Here is a 20,541-nt window from a genome sequence, read left to right on the forward strand (position 1 = left end):
TAGAAAACAAGCAATAACCTCTTTGACCTCAGCTGCAGCAATTCTTGCTCAACACATCTCCAAAAACAAGGGAAATAAAAGCAAAATTGAACTATTGAGACCTTATCAAGATAAAAAGCTTCTGCACAGCAAAGGAAACAATCAACAAAACTAAAAGGCAACCAATAGAATGGGAAAAGATATTTTCAAATGACCTATCAGATAAAGGGTTAGTATCCAAAATCTATGAACGTATCAAACTCTACACCCCAATAAAAGAAATAACCCAGTGAAGAAATGGGCAGACCAACATGAATAGACATTTTTCCAAAGAAGATATCCAGATGGCCAAAAGACACATGAAAAGATGCTCAACGTCACTCATCATCAGGGAAATACAAATCGAAAACACAATGAGATACCACCTCACACTGGTCACAGTGGCTACAAGTAACAAATCAGGAAACAACAGGTGCTGGTGAGGATGTGGAGAAACAGGAACGCTCTTGCACTGTTGGTGGGAATGCAAACTGGTGCAGCCACTCTAGAAAACAGTATGGAGTTTCCTTGAAAAATTAAAAATAAAATTACCCTAAAACCCAGAAATAGCACTACTAGGAATTTATCCAAAGGATACAGGAGTGCTGATTCATAGGGGCACTTGTACCCCAATGTTTACAGCAGCACTATCAACAATAGCCAAATTATAGAAAGAACCTATATGTCCATCAACTGATGAATGGATAAAGAAGATGTGGTTTATATATACAATGGAATGCTACTTGGCAATGAGAAAGAATGAAACCCTGCCATTTGCAGCAATGTGGATGGAACTGGAGGGAAAAGTGGGTGATGGACTTTGAGGAGGGCACTTGTTGGGATGAGCACTGGGTGTTGTATATAAGTGATGAATCACAGAAATCTACGCCCAAAACCAAAAGTACACTGTATACAATGTATGTTAGCTAACTTGACAATAAATTATATTAAAAAATAAAAATAAATTAATAATGGGTGGATGGATAAATAAATAAATAAATAAATAAACAAACAAACCAATTCAAAAAATAAAAATAAAAGGATTGGAATGATTAACAAAAGAATGAAATTTGGGAAATCCTCAAATATTTTGATATTTTAAAAACACACTTTTAAATGACCCATTGCTCAGGGTGCCTGGGTTACTCAGTTGGTTAAGTGCCCAACTTCAGCTCAGGTCATGATCTCATGGTTAATGGGTTTGAGCCCCACATCGGGCTCTGTGCTGACAGCTCAGAGCCTGGAGCCTGCTTCAGATTCTGTTCCTCCCTCCCTCTCTCTGCCCCTCCCCTGCTCACATGCTATCTCTCTCTGTCTCAAAGATAAACATTAAAAAAATTAAATAATCCTTTCCTCTAAGGACAATTCATAAGAGTAATTAGAAAATATTTAAACTGAATATAAACAAAAACGCTATATATGAAATTGTATGAGTGGCTTTAAAATTGTAAAACTACTTTGGAAAACAGCTTGGCCTTTTCTTAAAAAGTTAAATGTAATCTCAGCATATGACCCAGTAATTCATTTCTAAGTTTCTGGAAGAGAAACAAAAACATATGGCCACAAAACAACTTGCACATGAATTTTTATAATAGCCACTATTCATAATAGCCCCCAAACTGGAAACAAATCAACCGTATGTTATTTTTTTTAATATAATTTATTGTCAAGTTAGCTAACACACAGTGTATACAGTGTGCACTTGGCTTTGGGAGTAGAATCCCTGATTCATTGCTTACATACCACACTCAGTGGTATTTTCCCCTTTCCTTCCCCCATGGTCTTCGGTTAAGTTTCTCAAATTCCACATATGAGTGAAAACATATGATATCTGTCTTTCTTCAACTGACCTATTTCTCTTAGCATAGTACTCTCTAGTTCCATCCACGTTGTTTATAGGAGCACATTCAACAATAGCCAAATCATAGAAAGAGCTCAAATGCCCATCAACTGATGGATGGATAAAGAAGTTGTGGTATACACACACATACAATGGAATACTACTTGGAAATAAGAAATACTGCTATCCTAATACTTTTAAATCTATTGAAACTTGTTTTAAGATCTGGCATATTATCTATTCTGAAGAATGTTACATGTGCTCTTGAAAAGATTGTGTTTTCTGCTATTATTAGGTAGAACATTCTATAAATATTGATTAGTGTAAGTCAATTGATAGTCTTAAAGAATTTTTATAAATTTTCTATATTGTTTTATCAATTACTGAGAGTGGATTCTTGAAGTCTCCAATTATTATTATTGAATTGTATACTTTCCATTTTGATTCTGTAAATTTTTGCTTCCTGGATTTTGGAATTCTATGGTCAGTTGCATATGTTTTTAGTTATTATATCTTCCTGATGAGTTGACCCTTTTTACCAATATGAAATGTCCCTCCTTGGTAATATTTCTTCTCTTAAAGTCAGTGATATGTCTGTTAATCTAGTCTGTATTATATAAACACTTCCTCTTTGCTGTGATTGCTATTTCCATGTCGTATCTTTTCCTTTTCCTTTCAACTTATTTGTGTCTTTGAATTTAAGTATGTAGACAGCTCATAGTTGGATCTTGTTTTTATTTTCTTTTTATATCCAATCTGACAATATCTGCCTTTTTAGTGGAGTGTTTAGTTCATTCACATTTAATGCATTTTAATGTAAGGCATTTAATACCTTTTGTTTGGAGTGTTTAGTCAATCCACACTTCATGTAATCATACATTCAAAGTAATAATATTTATGTAATAAAATAAAGCAGGATTTGTATCTGCCATTTTACTACTTCCTTTCTATACAGCTCATGTTTGTTGTTATTGTTTTCCTCTCTTACTGCTTACTTTTTTTGTTAAATAAATATTATTAGTATATCATTTAAATCTTCTTTTAATTATTTTTCTATTATAATATGCATCTTAAATTAGTAGTCGAATTCAGATTAATACTAACAATTCTGGTAAGAGATAAGAAATTTTCTCCAATATCACTCTATTCCTTCTCTTCTTTGTACTATTATTGTCATATATTTTATATCTATGTATATTACAAATCCAACAATTATAATTAGTGTTTTATGCAAACTTGTGTTTTTTAAAGAAATGAAGAGAAAAAAGAAAACATGTATTCACATGACGTTTTATATTTACCCACATTTTTATTTTTTCCAATGCTCTTCACTACTTGGTGTAATTTAAGTTACTGATGCTGTTTCCTTTTTTTGCCTAGATGACTCCCTTTAGTATTGCTTGTAAGTCTTCTCCACAAGCAATAGATTTTCTCAGTCTTTATCTCCAGATTTCTTTATTCCACCTTTCTTTCTGAAAGATAGTTTTGTTGGTTAGAGAATTCTCGATTGACATTTTTGCCTTTCAGCACTTCGAATATTTTATTTTATTGCCTTCAGGTCTTCTCTTTTTAAATGACAAGCCAAGTAGATGCTAGTCACATTGTTGCTCCCCTGTGTATGACCAGTCAGTGTTGTCTTGCTGTGTTCAAGATTTTCTCCTTGTCTTTGGTTTTCAACAGTTTGGGTATGATTTTCCAGATGTGGCTTTCTGTTTATTTTAATTGGAGTCTGTCAAACTTCTTGGATCTGAACATTAATGTTTTTTTTCATCAAACTTGAGAATTTTTTAGCCATTATTTCTTCAAATGTTTTTTGTCTACCCCTTCATCTCTCTCATTGCTTTCTGAAACTACCAGAAGCCTCTGAAGATCTATTCAGATCTCTCATCATTCTTTTGTGCGTGCGTGTGTGTGTGTGTGTGTGTGTGTGTGATTTTTCAGGTTGGTAATTTCTATTCATCTATCTTCAACCTCACTGATTATTTCTTCTATTACCTCAAATTAACTCTTAAACCCAAGTTGGAGAGATGCATGCCTCAGGTTATTCTCACCCAAAGTTGTCATTTTTTTATGAATAACTGCTTCTCAAAGTTTATTACTTTATTAATTTCTATAGCCATGAAATGAGTTTTTCCAGTTACTTATTTTTTGGAAAGAGATTGTACAAATGTCTCACTCTATTATACTGTAAGTCCTGCCTCTATGTTCCTGGATTTGTCTCCTAGGTCTGTCATAATAAAGAAGCATAAGTGTAGTGACTTAAAATCACAGAAAATTTATCTTGCGTACCTCTGGACGCTAGAAATTTGAAATCAAGGTGACATCAGGGCTTTACTGTCTCTTAAGTCTCCAGGAAAAAATGTTTCTGTCCTCCTCCAGCTTCTGGTGGCTGCAAGTGTTCCTTGGCTTGTGGCAGCATAACCTCTGTCTGTCTGCATCTGTCTGTCTTCACAAGGCCTCCTTGTCTATGTGTCTCATTCTGTGACTTTTCCTCTCCTTATAAGGACAGCAGTCATTAGATTTGGGGAACAACCTAAATCCGGGATGATTTCATCTCAAATATCCTTAACTAGTTAATTATATCTCAAAGATAGTATTTCCAAATAAGGTCATATTTGGAGGTTCTGGGTGGTCATGAATTTTGAAGAGATCTCATTCAACCCACTATAGTTCCCAAGCTGACTTTTGACATCAGCATCCGGGCTGACGGATGCTAGCTCAAGTTTGCATGTATTTTGGTGTCTGTGTTAACTTTATATCACACATATACAATAAATGCTTTGTTCTCTTGTAAATTCTGTGCCTTGATTTTCTCATATTTTAATGAGCTGGGAGCTAATAAACATACCAATCTGCTAGAGTTTTTGCAAAGACTAAATGAAATATTTTTAATGTCCTCATAAAAGTTTTTGTTACATTAAAAAAAAAAAAAGAACTGTCATGTAAATGTCTGTTCCATGGCATTACATTGTTGCTTATTGATTATTTCACATGGGTTAAAACCAAATACAATGCATCAGCTCGTTTCCAAAATGTTTAGAGAATATTTTCTTCCACCACCAATCAAGAAATATCTGCTATATAGGGGCACCCGGGTGGTTCAGTTGGTTAAGCACCCAACTCTTGATTTCAGCTCAGGACATGATCTCATGGTTCATGGTATTGAACCCCTCATTGGGCTCCTCACTGACAGCATGGAGCCTGCTATGGATTCTTTCTCTCCCTGTCTCTCTGCCCCTACCCTGCTCATGTTCTCTCTCTCTCAAAATAAATAAATAAACTTAAAAAATATCTTCTATATATAAAATGAATCATCAACTGTCATTTATACATTAATGGTTACTGATAAGGTGCTTGGCTTCAAAATGAGAGATGCCACTGGCGATGCTCACCATCACTTCCTCCCCAAAGTGTCAAAATATAACTCAGTGCTAACCCAAACTTAAAATACACAAAAGATTCTTCCCATTTTAACATTTGTTTCTATAGTCTCTCACTTCTCACTTCCAGAGCAAACAAATGTACAATTATAGAATTGCATTGGGTTAAACGTTTTCTTTTAAAGACCTTTTATCTTTTATCCTCTTATCAACAGATTAACAAAATTCATATTCTTATTGAAGTCATACCAAAACCCAGTCATCTCAAGGACTAAATGTTAATTAAATCTATCATTTAGAATACTGTATACCAAAGTCTACTCTCCTCACTTTTTAGAAAGTCAGTTGTGTTGGTCTCATGTAGGGAATCTAGCAATTAAATTTAAGATATTGTAACAGGACCACCCGGGTGGCACAGTTGGTTAAGCATCCCACTCTTGGTTTTGGCTCATGTTGTGATGTCAGAGTCATGAGATTGAGCCCCACATCAGATGCCACGCTGAGCATAGAGCCTCCTTGAGATTCTCTCCCCCTCTCTCTGCCACTTCCCCACTTGTGCTTGCTCAGTCTCTCTCAAAAACCTTTTAAATTAAAAAAAAAATTAAATAAGATACCATAACAATGTATTGAGAACACTAAGGATTCTTTTTAGTGAAAGACACTCATTTGCCCTCATAACTTTAGAGATATGTAGAGCCAATGATCTGTATTCCCTGACCTGATAAATCTATGAAAATTTTGTCAAGTTCTTAATGAAGAAGCAGGACATTTTCTCCAAATCTCTAGTCTTTCAGGACTATCACTCCATGTGTCTAATAGCATTTTTAATAACTTTATTGAGGAATAATTGAAAAATATAATTGTTTATATTTACAGCACACAGTGTGATTATTTGATATATATACACATTGTAGAATGTTACCAAGGTCAAGATAATTAGCACATCCATCACCTCACATAGTTAACTCTTTTTTCTTTTCTTTTTTTAAAATGTGTATTTATCTTTTAGAGAGAGAGAGAGCACACGTGTGCTCATTAGTGGGGCAAGGGAAGAGAAAGAGAGGGAGGCAGAGGGTCCAAAGCAGGCTCTGCACTGACAGCAAAGACCCCCAACATGGGGCTCAAACCCGCGAACTGCAAGATCATGACCTGAGCTGAAGTCACCCGTGCACTCCAACTCTTTTTTCTTGTGGTAAGAATACTCAAGATCTACTCTCAATGACTGTCAAGTATGCAACACCACATTATTAACTCTAGTCACCATGCTCTATATTCAATCCTCAGCGCTTATTATTCTTATAACTGAAAATTTGTACCCTTTGAAATAATTAAAATTAGTAATTTGTACCATTAGGAAAAACAGTAGAAGCATTCCTCAAAAAATTAAAAATTGAAGTACCATATGAGTCAGCAATCCCGCTTCTGGGCATATATTTGAAGGAACTGAAATCAGTATCTCAAAGAGGTACGTGCACATCCATGATCACTGGAGCAATATTCATAAAAACTAAGATACTGAAACAATCTACATTTCCTTCCATGGATGAATGGATAAATAAAATGAGATACATATAATGGAATGTTCTTCAGCCATGAAAAAAGAAGATCTTGCCATTTGATTCAACATGGCTGAATCTGGAAAGCATTATGCTAAGTAAAATAAACCGGACAAAGAAACACAAATACTTACATGTGGAATAAAAAAAAAATCCAGTGTCTAGCAGTATTATTAACTCAAATTTTATCCCAAGTCTATCTAACACAGCAAGCAATTGTTGAAATCTAATTAGCTTTCAGATGGTTTTCCTCCATCTTGTTGCATTTCCAGGGCTAAAACTAATAGGAACAAGAGGATATTTTGGTCTATTCTATCTGATCATAGGTATTTTTTTAATGTAGAGCACACAGGATTTTAAATAAGATACCATAACAATGTATTGAGAACACTAAGGATTCTTTTTAGTGAAAGACACACATTTGCCCTCATAACTTTAGAGATATGTAGAGCCACACAGATACATATATAAGGGATAATACATGAGGCCTGTTTGTTGGATTATATTAATGATAGCTTATAGTTTTTAATGGCCTAAGTGGCATTTTCACATTCTTTATTTCTTGTTAAGAAAATCTTTGAAGTTGGAAGAGACAATTATTTTAAAGATCAACGACTGAATGAAACTCAGAACAGTTAAGTAAGATGTCCAAGGTCATACAGCTAGAAATTGGCAGAATGGAAATTCAAACTTGGGTCTCTGAATCATCATATTGCTTTGAATATTGTCATTCTAATAAATGTACAATATCATTCATATGTTTGCCATTATTCACATTGGTTCCTAAAATATAGCTTTACTTTCTAATCTTAATGAAATATATGCTTTTTACACTGTTCATGAAGGATCTTTCAATGCTCTCAACTGAGTTTTGGATTTGATTAGGACTGGAAAACAAGTTCAAGGGAGAATAATCTAAGAGTAACTGGGAGCCACAGATTCAAGGACTCTATTCAAGAATAGATCAAACTGTGTTTGTGCTAATGATCTGTAGAAGGCAGGTTGGCTTTCACAACCACAGGGTGATTTCGGTTTACCCATTATCTCCAAACTGTCCATTTTAAGTGATTAGGCATCAGTTTTCAGGGAAATCTATACATTTCTTTCCACCTAGAGTACTGTTTTTGCTTCCTTGTAAACATCAAAGAAAATAAATCCTATTTAGATTATTTCTTATGATTGACACCAATAATTGGGCTCATGAAGCTAATAAGACAAAATCATAAAAGTAGAACTCATTTGGAAAAATGGAGTTTAGAGATGGTGGGGCCATTAGTTGGAAAATGGGAATATCTCTGTTGAAATGCTCACAGCGTAGGATGGGAAACCGTATTTTATTTCTAAGTATGTATTTAAAGGCACTGTGTGGATGCTGTGCTAATGGTACAAAGATTCACTCAATCAGAAATAAACCCAACAACTATTTGTCGTGCACTTGGTACGTGTTAGAGATTGCTACAAGTGTGGGGAACACAGAAGTTAACAAAACATAATCTCATGGTCAGGCCATGTGGCTAGCCTCACCAATGCAGTATTTATAGAAGAGATGTATGTTGAAGTGGTTAAGATGGAGATGTGTCTTATCACCCTGCCTTTTCTCCCTTCTGGTGTCAATGAGCCATCAGGGGTTGTGTGCTGATGATGTCAGAGCCTCTGTCAGCCTTGATCCACAAATGCCTTCAGGGACTGAGCCCCAATCCCCTGCCCACCCCCAAGAGAACATTTTCCTCATTTAAACTTCAATAAAGCATCTTCATCCCCTGACTGCTTTGAGACCGAAGTGAGGGAGGGCACAAGAGGTGAGCAGTCAAGATGGGACAACAGATAAACTCCTCCTAAGTCAGGTGTTGGGAAGAACAAAGGCAAGTGAACAAGCAAAGAGAGCCAGGGATATGTGGGTTACATACACACCAGAAGAATCCCCAGATCTTCCTTTCTCATCAACTGGGACTTCTCCACTCCCATTCTGGTTTGAATGCTTCCCAATTTCTATCCTTTTTAAACAGTAAGTAGGAAGTGGTGGCACAAAGGACCCTGACAGTACAGTAAACCATATTCTTAGAAAAAGAGTGTCCACCCTCTTTACTCACACTTAGTGCTGGTGGTACCTCCAGAACCCCAAACACATTCCCTGGGTCAACACTTGAAGAGCTCTTTGTCCTAACTTAATAAGTAGGACAGACTAGCAAATCCATAGATAAGTCAGGTGGTAGACCCTTAAATCAAAATGAACTCAGAAAAAGTTATAAAACTGGCCCAAAAGAAAATAAGGTTTGGGGAAATTTTTAGGAGGGTAGATGTTGTTTTTCCCCTTTTTTAGACCACTAAGTCAGTTAACAAGAGTTACACAGGGCTATTATTTCATGTCCAGAACACTCAGAACCCTCATAAAAAGATACATAAACTCCTACATATGCCATCACGTGCTGCTGGGCCACCCATGTCATAGAGCATATTATTTATTTCCATCCTTTCAGGGAAAGCTCCAGAGCAAATTAGTGTGGCCCTTAGTTCAGATTTTAAAATTTACAGCTACCATGTGACAGGCACAGGGTTGAGCATTTGATAAATATTCTCTCATTTAACCCTCACAAAACCCTAAATCCCTTAAATTAATGGTCTTTCCTTATGCAAATGAGTTTTCCCAAAGGCACCAGGGAGCAAGTAGCCAGGAGGATTCAGCCTCAGATCTGTCTGAATCCAAAACCCATCCTGGATCACTACACCAAGCTGAGCTAAGGAGAGGAAGGTCTTACCAGTGCCCCTGACTCCACCTCATAGTCCGCCTTTCCACATTGGTTTCCCAGCCTTCCCCAAGGACCTTGAGCCCAGTTGTTCACTTTTCAGCCTTTGAATTATATTTCTGCACAATAGGGTCTTCCCTGCACCTGCTTTCTCATCAGAGACTTACCCTGAGGATCATGACCCACAGGGTGTGGAGATGAGCTGCAATGATCTAATTCATGCCATAGTGTACATATTCATCACAGCTTGACATGTAATGGCTCTCAGATAATCTCTTTGTATTTCAAGGAGACATTATTAATAATACAAAAGAATGAGTTATGGAAACATACTATTGTCCAAAATTTATACAATACAAACAAGGGGTGTGCTACAAATACAGATTTTTCCATTTTCTCTCATTTCTCTCATCCTGATTGAGAGGTCCTGTCCCCCAACCCCCCTGATTGAGAGGCACAGGTGAGGAAGCCTGGAACTTCCAGGATAAGGTAACTTTACTTTTCATGGTAAAAACTACTTCATATCTAAAACAACTTAAAATTCAATTCCCTATCCATGATGTTTTTTCCTTCCAAAATGTCTTTCCTTTCCCATCTTTTCCTGTAGGTATTTAGAGCACATGGCAGTTCATAGAAAACCTTCAGCATTAGTAGGGAAGCTTCTGTTCCTTGTCATTGGCTCCTACTGTCCTCAATTTGGGTTATAATTCCTGAAAGCTGGAAGTTCTAGGTTGTTGAGGGACCCAGGTTACATCCTAAGCCTTGGATCATCTCTGAATTTTTTTCCCTTGACCTATAGACCAGGAAAGCTTCTACTTCCCCTTTCTGTCTGGGAGAAACATCCCCAGTTAGTTTTTTTCTCTTACTCTATGGTGTGGGTCTATTCTTGTTGCCCTTCACTTGGGTAATAAAGCTTACTAATTTGCTGTAATGGTAAAAAAAAAAAAAAAAAAGGCTACGGGGGGGGGGGAGAGAAAGCAGAGAAAAGAAAAGAAAGTTAAAGAAAAGAAAAGAAAAGAAAAGAAGGGAGGGGAGAGAAAGGGGAAGAGAGAGAGATGGAGGAAGGGAGGGAGGGAGAGAGGAATAAAGATTGCATTAATGAAAGAGAAAACATCCAGAAGAGTTCTGGAAAATAATGTCTTCAATACAGGAGTAAAATCAGAGCTGAGGAACCATACTAGGTAAGAGGAGAGGTTTGTAAGATTTTTACCTCTCTGTGTACATGGGAAAGGCTTGGTTAAACTGCATTAATCCAATGAATTTAGCATCATTTCTGCCTTGTCTTTAGCCCAGGCCTAATTGGAGACTAATGAGTATTAACTAGCTACATTGCAACCAGCAAACATTTGGAGTCAAGGCTGAATTCAAATCCGTGTCCCACCACTTCACACAGTATAGCCCTTGGGCAAATAACTCAGTCTTTTTGGGTGTCAGGCAACCTTTTAAAAGTGGCATCTACATGGCACTTGTGTGGCTCAGTCAGTTAAGCATCCAACTTTGGCTCAGGTCATGATCTCACAGTTTGTGAGTTTGAGCCATGTGTCCAGCTCTGTGCTGACAGCTCAGAGCCTGGAGCCTACTTCAGATTCTTTTTTTTTAAATTATTTTTAATGTATATTTATTTTTGAGAGATAGGGGAGGGCCAGAGAGAGAGGGAGACATAGAATCTGAAGCAGGCTCCAGGCTCTGAGCTGTCAGCACAGAGCCCGATGCAGGACTCAAACTCACGAACCATGAGATCATGACCTGAGCTGAAATCAGATGCTTAACTGTGCCACCCACGCGCCCCAGATTCTATGTCAACCTCTCCCTCTCTGCTCCTTCCCCCACTCACACCCTGTTGATCTGTGTCTCCAAACTAAATAAATACTAAAAAAAATTTTTTAAATAGTAAAAGTGGCATCTGCAAATATTATAACAAAGTTGTGTGGTGATCGGGGTGTCTGGGTGGCTAAGTCAGTTAAGCATCCAACTATTGGTTTTGGCTCAGGTCGTGATCTCATGGTTTGTGGGTTCATACTCCAAGTCAGGTTCAGAGACAGCACGGAGACTGGGATTCTGTCTCCTATTCCCTCTTTTTCTGCCTCCCTTCCCCCGAAAATAAATTAACTTAAAAGAATAGTTGTGTGGTGATAGATGGTGACTGCACTTATGGTGGTAAGCACTGAGTAATACACAGAATTGGCAAATCACTATGTTGTAGACCTGAAACTAATAACATTGCGTGTCAGCTATCCTTCAATAAGTAAATAGGCAAATAAATAAAATGGTATCCACATCATTTACCATGAAGCATTCCATACAAAGCACCTCATGGAAGGGTCTAAACATAGTATATTTCAATATGTGTTTGTTCCCTTTCTCCACCATTGTCCTTTGTTAGGAAGAAATACAGAATGATATGCCCTCTGCAAGATGGCTGTCTGCAAAACCTGGAGGCATTCCACTTTCTGGATAAACAGCCTTACGCCTGGCAAACTGTACTGATTAAAAGTTCCAATAGAGGAAGAACAAACTAATTTGGAAGGGGTAATTAAGACTCTCCATAGTCCAAACAGGATGATTTCCTGGCCATGCAGAGAACCAATAAACCTCCGTCCCAAAGAAAAAGTAATTTTTTGAAACTGCATGAGGTTCCTCCAGAGAGGGAGGTTTCCCAGAACACAGTGGTCATTGCCGTGCAGTCAGCCGAACAACCCAAAACTTCTGTATCAAAGGAGGGAATCGCAGAATTTTCTGCTAAAGAAACATGATTCTACTTAAACTCTTAAAATATGTACAAACTTGGGGCACCTGCATGGCTCAGGCAGTTCAGCATCCTTAACCAGATTTCAGGTCAGGTCATGATCTTCTGAGATAGAGCCCTTCATCATGTTCCATGCTGGGCATGGCTCCTGTTTAAAATTCTGGCTGCCCCTCTCCCTCCCCAAAATATTTGTACACACTAAGTGTCCATAGTACTTAAAAATCCCTGCAGGCCATTTGAACCAGGCAATGGCTCCCTCTTCTCATCCAATCATCTGAGATTTAGGAATCTCACTTTCTTCTGCTTTTGTTCATTACACATTCTCCTTATGTCTCCAGATTGTACTTGGTGTTTCTTCTCACTTTCCATTCTTTTCTCTGCTGTAATCTGCATCTTTTCTTTCCTTGTGAATATTATACTCCATGTTCCCCTTTCCTGTGAAAATGCTACTATTATCACTAGAACAAAGTACTTCCTGAATGATTTTCCCCAATGGGGTCATATTCAGCTCCCCATTCCTCATGGTCTCCTTTGTCTCTAGTGCCTTAGGTTACAAGACGGCTCTCCAACGTTATGAATAGAACCTGGATTCTAGAGATGAGTTGAATTTCTTTGTGAGAAACTAGGTAAGCTTGTCTGAGGTTTAAATTCTAATTGCCAACTTGAGCATCAGGTGATAAGCTAGTAGGCATGTGTTCATGTCAAAAATATTTTCTGGCAGGGCGTCGGGTGGCTCAGTGGGTTAAGCATCCAGACTCTTAATCTCAGCTCAGGTCTTAATCTCAGAGTTATGAGTTCAAGCCCTGCATTGGGCTCTATGCTGGGTGTGGAGCCTACTTTAAAAAAATTTGCTGGCACACAACCACTGAGACAATCCATCTCAAACACAATCCCCACTGTGGAGAAGACCTCTACACAATGAGTAGGACAGAAGACCCAGCTTCACCCCTGGACTCATGGTTGGACCAAGAGCAGGCACTTTTCCCATTTGTAGCCAGTTCATACGTTGGCCACCTTGCTCCAAAGGAAAACTGACCAATAATAGACTTTTTTTTAAAAAGGAATTTGAAAGGAAAATCAGGCAGGTAGCCCTGAGAGAGATAAAAGTGAAAGGTGCTTGGAAAATACAAGTAAAAACAAAAATCTTCAAAAACAAAAACAGAAGTCCTCCTTACAAAGATAGTAGAGAAATAAAACACCTTTGTTATTGAATAAGCATTAAACCAGAATGCAAGGAGCACCACAGGTGATCCGCTCAGAGATTGCAAAAACAGAAAGAAATCTTACCCTTTTATACAGACAGGCAGATACAACTTGCTACGTACATGTTCTCATGATAAACAATAACTAGTCCTTGAGTGTAATGACTTGCCAGCACCATTTGTCATCCAGAGTTTATCCTAACTCTACCTGGTATTGGGGCAACCATCTCTGTTAGCTAATTGGCTTTATCCAAAGGTAAAACAAGCATCTCATATCTTTATGGCAGGAGTAGATTGGAAACTTGGAGCAAGGAACCCACTAAAGTTAGGCCTCTACCCTCCCACAGAAACCAGGAGATGGGAGCCCTAGCTCCTCTGATGTTTACATTCCAAAGAGATGGCTCCTTCTTCCTTGAGAAAGACATTCATGGTCATAAAGCTGACACAAGTCCTATCTCATCTTCAGAAGGATTTATATACATTTCAGAGAAGAGAAAGCATTTATAATTATAATTTAATTATAATTCAATTTACATAATTAAATAATTATAATTTATAATAATTTAATTATATTTAAATATATTTGAATATAAATTATTTATTTGTTTTATATATTTATTATATATTATGTATATTTTATATATTTATTATATAATATTATGTATATTTTATATATTTAAATATAAATTAATTTATACATTTAAATATAAATTAATACATATGTAATGTATAATTATAATTAAAGTAAATGCTCAAAAGAAAAAGTGGGGAGGGAAATCTCTTTTCTAATTTCAATGGGAGGATTAAGACTTTTTATTTGTGTGTCCTTACAGAGATCCTGATGTAGAGAGAGGCAGGTAGAGAGGGGTAGGACAGTCATGATGGACCTGTGTGAGCTTTACATGATGTGGTAACAGAAACAGTGAGTTAGCAGATGCTATAAAGTAAACAGAGACATCTATCCCAATATTCATATTTATATCAATATCTAGAATTGAGAGTTAGTAGAAACAGACATGTGCATGTAGAAACTACGTGAGCAAATCCACCATTTTTTCCTGTTGCAATTGCCTTCCATCCAGAATCGTTTTTTTAAGCCCTGGTTGTCCAGATTTCACTACATTCCTCTGTGTATATGTTATTATAACCACACACCCGTCCTCCAAACACACACCATTACCTAAAGTTGCACGAAGATGCTTTGTTTCTTGGTTTTAAAAAATGGTTGCTTAAAATATGATAGAAAGACTTTTCCCTGAGGGGTTGTCAAGAAAATTTGGGACCCCAGTGTTCTGAACACCCTGCCACCCTATTAAAATTGCCTCCCCTGGGGGGAGCCTTGACATCTGGAACATGTGAAGGTCATTCTATGAGTTCAGAGTCACGCAGAGAACTTTAGCGATAACTCTACATGGTTTTGTGGACATGTGAATTAACAAAGTGAATGAAGGATTGTGACTATAGGAGGCCATCTTTGGTTTCCTTAAGTATCACAGCTCCTCTTTGGTACGAATTTAATAGAATTGGGTCATCTGGGTGGCTCAGTCGGTTTAGCGTCCGACTCTTGATTTCAGCTCATGTCATGATCTCACAGTTAGTGAGCTGGAGCCCTGCATTGAGCTCCATGCTGACAGTGAAGAGCCTGCTTGGGATTTTTCTCTCTCTCTGCCCCTCCCTCACTCATGCTCACTCTCTCTCTTTCTCTCAAAAATAAAAATAAACTTGAAAAAATATATTTAATAGAATTAGCCTCTGTGCAAGATAGTCATCTGTTTGTTCCTTTGCTCATTCATTCAACCAACTGTTATTGGGCCAGGCAGGGTTCTATGAACTGGGGACACAGTAGTGGACAAGCCACACCAGGGCCCTGCTATTGGGTAGCTATGTCCAAGCAGAAAAGCATATAAAGATACCTTATACTGGGCAACAACTGGGAAGAAATAAAGCACAGGAGGGTGAGTGCTAGTGTAGATAGGTGGTCAGAGGGATCACTACATTCTGTATTTATTATCACTCTGGTGTAGGTTAGGCCCAAGGATGGGCTAAACCAGGGCAAATTACATCTCCCAGGGGTCAGTGAAAAAGAGAGCAGATGGCTGGAGCTAGAGGCTCTAAAAGAATAAATATGAAAACCCCCTCTCTGTGCCGTGGAGGTGGGCCATCTTCTTAGGGCCTCCTCTCAACATCCCCCAGAGAGCACTTAAAGAAGCTAAGTGAGCGATTAGTCATTGTCACTGCTATTAGATTAAGGGGACCATTGCTAAGGAAGCCCTGAGATGTCTTCCAACAGCGATAAAATCATAAAGCCCTGAGGAGGAAGGCCAGGCTGCCAGATGGCGAGGACACCCATCTAGCTACCCAGAGATCCCAGTGTTATCCCAAAGCACGCACTGGGTTGTATTTATACCTGGCACCAAGAGTCTAGCCCACCTGACATCTCAGTGTCATAGCATGGATGACATAGAGGGAGTTAACAAACGCTGTGTTTGGAATGAATGCTTACAGTTACAGCCCAAACCACTGCCAGCTGACTGTGTACCTTCCCTCCCAGACCACCATCAATCAGCTCCTGGAAGACAGGGACCTTGTCTGTTTCTCTTTTCACCATCCAGTGTACTGCCTTGTGCTTGGCCAGTGGAGGGAACTTAAGGCAGCTGTTGAACAAGCGAGACTAAATCAAATGATCGGCAGTGGTACCCACTTCCTTTCCTTCAGCAAACTCCTCTTAGAAGCAAATGAAACTAAGAAATGATAATATTTCTGTTATTGTCTGGTTTGTATTCTATGTGGTGACAGTGAACTGTTGTAAGAAAATAAATGCCTGGAGAGGGAGGTTTTTAAATGGCCCTTGAAGGTAAAGGTTTGGAGTGCTAGAATGAGAAGCTTGATAAAGCAATAGCTCCCCTCGGTGGCCATAAAGAGTCCTAGCTTTTAGGACACCCATCGCCACCTGTGTGTTTGTGCAACCGTCCCTGGTGGACTTCTGTTGAGGACAGTTGGTGACAAGACACAGTTTGTTCATGCTCAGACTCCCTTCTGGGGAAGACATCATGCCAGACTTCACACCACGCCTCATCCCATGGGCTTCTCCACTCCACCATCTTGCCCTGAGGGCTCCAGACAAAGAGCTCTTTGTAGCTGAGGACACCTGCTCATTAATCACAATCACAGTGTTTAGAATGTGAATGCCTAGAGCCACAGTCTGTATTGCTCCTGTGAAAGTAAACTCATAGAAAATCACTGGAACTTCACAAAAGCACTCAAGTAAAGTGATGGGCAGGAAATTTGGGAGTGCTCAGTCCCCAAAGAAGAGTACAGTCAAATGCAAATTCTACCCCCAAATACAAATACATAACTCTATTTTGGACCATGCTCGGCAGGCATCACTCCGAGGAGAGGTTAGCAACCATCCCATGAAAGCAGGAGAGGCCCTGTGCCCAGAGAAATTGGCTTTAAAGAGGACTTTGGCCTGATTCATACCAACAATTACAAAAGCTAGGGTGTTAACATCTCTTACTCCTCACAGAGTCGAAGGAGGGAGCTACTCTGAGCAAGGTAGGTCTTTGTGCCCAGGCTGGGGGTTTAGGGGTCTGGCCAAGTATAAGACTGTGACTAAGTGCTGTGGCCAGAGGCAGACGGAGAGGCAGGGGATACAATGGTGACAAAGGCTCTGAGTTACAAGGCACAGTTAGAGACGCCACTGACTATGTGATCATGGACCAGTGATCAGCACACAGTGAGTCTTGTTTCCTCATCCTCATGTCCATGCTGGACACGTCCCTGGACGATTGCACTGATCAAGGTGAAGCACAAGGTATTCTGAGAGCGTGCGAGGAGAAACAATCAGAACTTCGATTTGCATTTTACCTTTATGTTTTTAAATTTCTATTCTTGTATATGTTTTTAAGGCACATGGTAGTACAGGAGCGAATAGATAATCTTTAAATGTTGTGGCCAAAATAGGGTGAAGGCCACCAGCTTACGGCACCACCAGTTAGGAAAACGTGGGTTCAAATCTCCACTCTGCCACTTATGAGTCGCCTAACTGTGAGCAGATCCCTTAATTTTTCTGATTCTAACTTTCCATCTGGGTATTAGCAGGATAATAATAGCACACACGTGATAAGATTGTGTGGATTAAATGAGCACTGAGCGTGGCGCCTGGCAAGAAATAGGTATGAAATAGATAATAGCTCTTATTACTCATCCACAAAATGGAGATGATAATTTCTTTCTTGCCAAATTGTTGTGAAATTTAATGACATGGTATATTTAAAAGCACTCTGTAGAGTATAAGTTCCATACAAGTGGAAGGCATTATTTTTACTGCTTGTTGAAAAAAGTTTTCAAGTGCCAGACTATTAGAGCGGTTCAGTCTAACCCTTCCTGTCTGGGGCCACCCGACCTTCTCTCATATTTCCAAGTTATGGTAGAAGGGTCCAAGAGATGATTCTCACAGCACTCGTGTCCTGAGATCTTTCTCTGTAAACACAACGTTAACATTACCTGGATGGCTGCATAGGGCCTCGATAGATGCCTAGTATTTCCCGAAATTCTTCTCCTTTAATATTTAAGGTCAGAAATTGAGGTGGTTTGCTCACATAAAGCAGCGCTTTAGAAAACACAAGATTTATGTATTTAATAAGATCTACAGAATCCTGAGAGTTGATGCCAAACCAGGTTTCAAAGACACGGCTGGCTCCCTGAACGAGCTATTTACACAGAAGAAAACATAACCAACTGAATTCCAGCTTTCTTGTGTGGTAAATGATTTATAACTGAAATCATCACTGTTTTAGCTCTGGTAACACCATATGACACTGGCTGGCAGAGTGATGAGTACGATCAGAAATACACATTCTGACTCCCCCTATTGAATCACCTTTAATTTGTCTGTCTCAGTGACCCAGGAACAAGGTGGCAGAATGAGTCAAGATGGTGGAGGAGGCAGACTGGCACTCAGGGTTGACTGAGGACATCTGGAAACAGAGTGTTAGGTCACGCCCTCACCTCTAGTTCCTTAGGGGCACCACGTTGTGGAGGATGAAGCCAGCTCAGGGATGCAGCTACAGCCATCATTCTCCAGTCCTGAGACTTCCTGGTGACGACACTCCCAGGAGCTAACAGAGTGGAACTTCAGCTGAGCCTGGGCACCTGGAAAACAGTCAAGGGCAAGAAATCCCCCCCCCTCTTCGTGTTCCGGGAAATAGCTGTCTGCAAAGACCACCCAGCCCTATGTGATAGGATTAGACAGGGCTCAGGGAGACTTCCTGAAGTACCTAGGACCAGGCCACACACAGACCCTCCCAATTCCCACCGATGACTAGCTGACCAATTTGGAAAAATGCCCAGTAACTTAACTTGATTAAACTTGACCAAGCTTATCTCCTTCCCCCAGGCCCCAGAACTTCGCCTGCCCCTAAGCTTAAGCAAGGTTTCGTAAAATGCAGAACATCCTCCCCTTAATGGCCCTTTCCTGCCCAAGCTGTCTACTCACACCCCTTGCTCACCCACCCTACCCCTCAACATTCACTTCTCCGTAGCTGTCACTACTCTTTCCCGTGAAAGAAAAGACCTTTTTGCCCAACGTTTGAGACACTTAGATGTTACAGTCAGAGCCTTCTTCCTATTGCAGTGGTCCTCGTGATTAGAGTTTCTCCTCATCCAGGTCCAGATTTGTTTTTTGAAAAAAAAGCTACATTTTATATTCTACCTCTTGCATTTTCTCTTAAACATGATTTTTCTTGTATTCACCTATTAAACAAATATATACATACCAATACAAAAAGAGAGGGTTGAATCTTGGTGCTAAGAATAAAAGCAACCAACTCTCTCATGGCCTTATGCTATTGGGGAAGAAGATGAGAGAGACAGAGAGAGAGAGAGAGAGAGAGAGAAGAAAACAATAAACATAAAATAAGATGAAGTGCTTCAGAGATAAATAAAGCAAGGTAATTGGAAAAGGGTACCCTGGCTTTGGGATGAGTTGAAATTTTATGCATGATAGTCAGATAAGGTTTCACATATGCAAATAGACCTAAAAGAAATGATAGAGAGAGCTAACAGTGCAAAGGCTCTGAGATGTGTTTTTAGGGTATGTTTGGGGTGTTCAAAGAATTTCCAGGAGCCAAATTTGGTTATAACACAATAAGCAAGGGCAAGAGATAAAATTAGAGAAGTAGCATGTTCTAGACCACACAGGCTTTATAAGCCAGTGCAAGGACTTTGATCCATACTCTGAATGAGATGGAACAACAGCAAGGAATGTGAGCAGTAGGGCCGTGGTCTGACTTTTTAATAGAACTAGTCTGGACCCAAGTGGAGACTAGACTGGGAGAGAGGAATGGAGAAGCAGAGAGAGCATGTAGGGATCTAGTGCAACAATCCCTACAATGGAAGATGCTGATTTACACTGAGGTGGTGACAAGTCATAGCACAAGACAGCAGGACTCGAGGAGCTGGCATCAGAACTTGAGTTTGGAGCATGATATATTTTATATGCTTATTAGATGTCAAATGAGAGTTCTAGGTGAAAATTATATAGACCGGCATAAGTTGTGAGTTTAAGACAAGAGATCTTTACAGAATTTGGATGTTAATATATAAGAAATGAATGTTATTACTTAAATAATTCTTTTAAGTCAAATAATCATTTAATTGTTTTGTGTATTCAAGCTAAGTGTGCGTATTTAGCTTTGCCTACTCCACAAGTCTGCTTTGTCACATATGCTAACTATGCTTTTGCCTCAGGCCTTTGTCCTCTGTCCCAGTGTAATTCAAAGCACAACAAGGTAGCAGTCGGAGACAATGAGCCAGACTGCAAACAGACACATTGTTTCCTTCCACAGGAAAGAAAATGCCAGCTGGCCTGAAGATTGTACTTCACTACACAGCTCCTTTACATTCTGGGACGTCTCTTTACCTTATCCCTACCTGGAAGCAAACATTTCACGGACCACACTTTGAGGATCACTGTTGTAGATCACCAACACATTCACAGATAACTACACAGCTCTTCTTCATTTCATTCAGGTCCCTGAACACAGAATCACTTC

At 39.1% G+C, this 20,541-nt stretch overlaps 1 long non-coding RNA gene across 1 annotated transcript; it reads right to left on the bottom strand.

Moving 5' to 3' along the window:
* Positions 1-4,147: 4,147 nt before the first annotated feature.
* On the bottom strand, positions 4,148-18,786 carry LOC128313057 (uncharacterized). The gene is made up of 2 exons (XR_008293209.1): positions 18,497-18,786; positions 4,148-4,354 (listed from the first exon to the last, which is right to left on the bottom strand). It is a non-coding gene; the product is annotated as an uncharacterized LOC128313057 (long non-coding RNA).
* Between the last annotated feature and the right edge of the window lie 1,755 nt (positions 18,787-20,541).

Source organism: Acinonyx jubatus, chromosome E4 (assembly GCF_027475565.1).
Source record: "Acinonyx jubatus isolate Ajub_Pintada_27869175 chromosome E4, VMU_Ajub_asm_v1.0, whole genome shotgun sequence".
In the NCBI taxonomy this organism is placed as follows: domain Eukaryota; kingdom Metazoa; phylum Chordata; class Mammalia; order Carnivora; family Felidae; genus Acinonyx; species Acinonyx jubatus.